The sequence below is a fragment of the Lolium rigidum genome, chromosome 4, assembly GCF_022539505.1.
Source record: "Lolium rigidum isolate FL_2022 chromosome 4, APGP_CSIRO_Lrig_0.1, whole genome shotgun sequence".
Lineage (NCBI taxonomy): Eukaryota > Viridiplantae > Streptophyta > Magnoliopsida > Poales > Poaceae > Lolium > Lolium rigidum.
In genome coordinates this window covers 262,349,546-262,350,470 of record NC_061511.1, presented here as the reverse complement: position 1 = coordinate 262,350,470, position 925 = coordinate 262,349,546, and positions in this window count along the sequence as shown.

Here is a 925-nt window from a genome sequence, read left to right as displayed (position 1 = left end):
GGTCATCGACAGAGTATTAGCCGGAGAATTGCTCGGAAGCTTGTCCAGAGCCTCGGCAGGGATGTCAGCAGCTTCTGCGAAGAACGAAATAAGAGGAGTTCATTAACTAGGGATTTAATTTGCAAAAGAAAAATCAATGGAAGAACGAAAAGGGAATTACTAAGCAAGGCCAAGGAAGACTGGCGAAGAAGATCATCCTTCTCGATCACCCGAGCTTCGGCAGCTAGCCTGGATGCCTCCTCATCCTTTAGCTTCTTCTTCAGCCCCTCGAGTTCCTCCTTTAAGGAGTCAACCTCCTGGCGAGCCTCGGCAGCCATTTTTATTGCGCCCTCTAACTTCGAGGAAGAAGACTCGACCTCCTTTTTCAGCTGGGCCTTGTCAACTTGCAGAGAAGTATATTGAGAGGCAAAAGTCTCTAGAGAAGAAATGACGGCTCGCAAATCCTTAAGAAATAAGGAAAAATAATTATCAGACGGAGAACTAGTAATTTGATCGAGGTCCACTCAGGAGATGTTGCACTGAAGCAGAAAAGACTTACATGTTTCCCTGGAGGAGAAGCTGCAACTGCGGTAGTCGAAGGAATCTCCTTCCCCTTCGAAAGAGAAGAAGTTGTCGACATCTGGGCCGTAAGAGCTGCAGCAGGGGTTGAAGCCTCGGAGGCTGCGGGATTCGGCAGAATGGAGCAAGATTTAGCCTTCTTGGACGGAGGATCGATGAAACCCTCGTCACTACAGAAGTGAAAATTTGGCAAAGTCAGAATCGGATGCATATGGAAAAAATAGAACACAGCCCTGGGAAAAAGAAGCAAGGACTTACAGATCGAAAAGATCACCTTCGTCGGCAAAGCCACCGGATGGTCTCTTCGAGGGCAGCGCATTGGCCTCCTCCACAGCTGCATCAACAAAGGCAACATGATCAGCGTCGT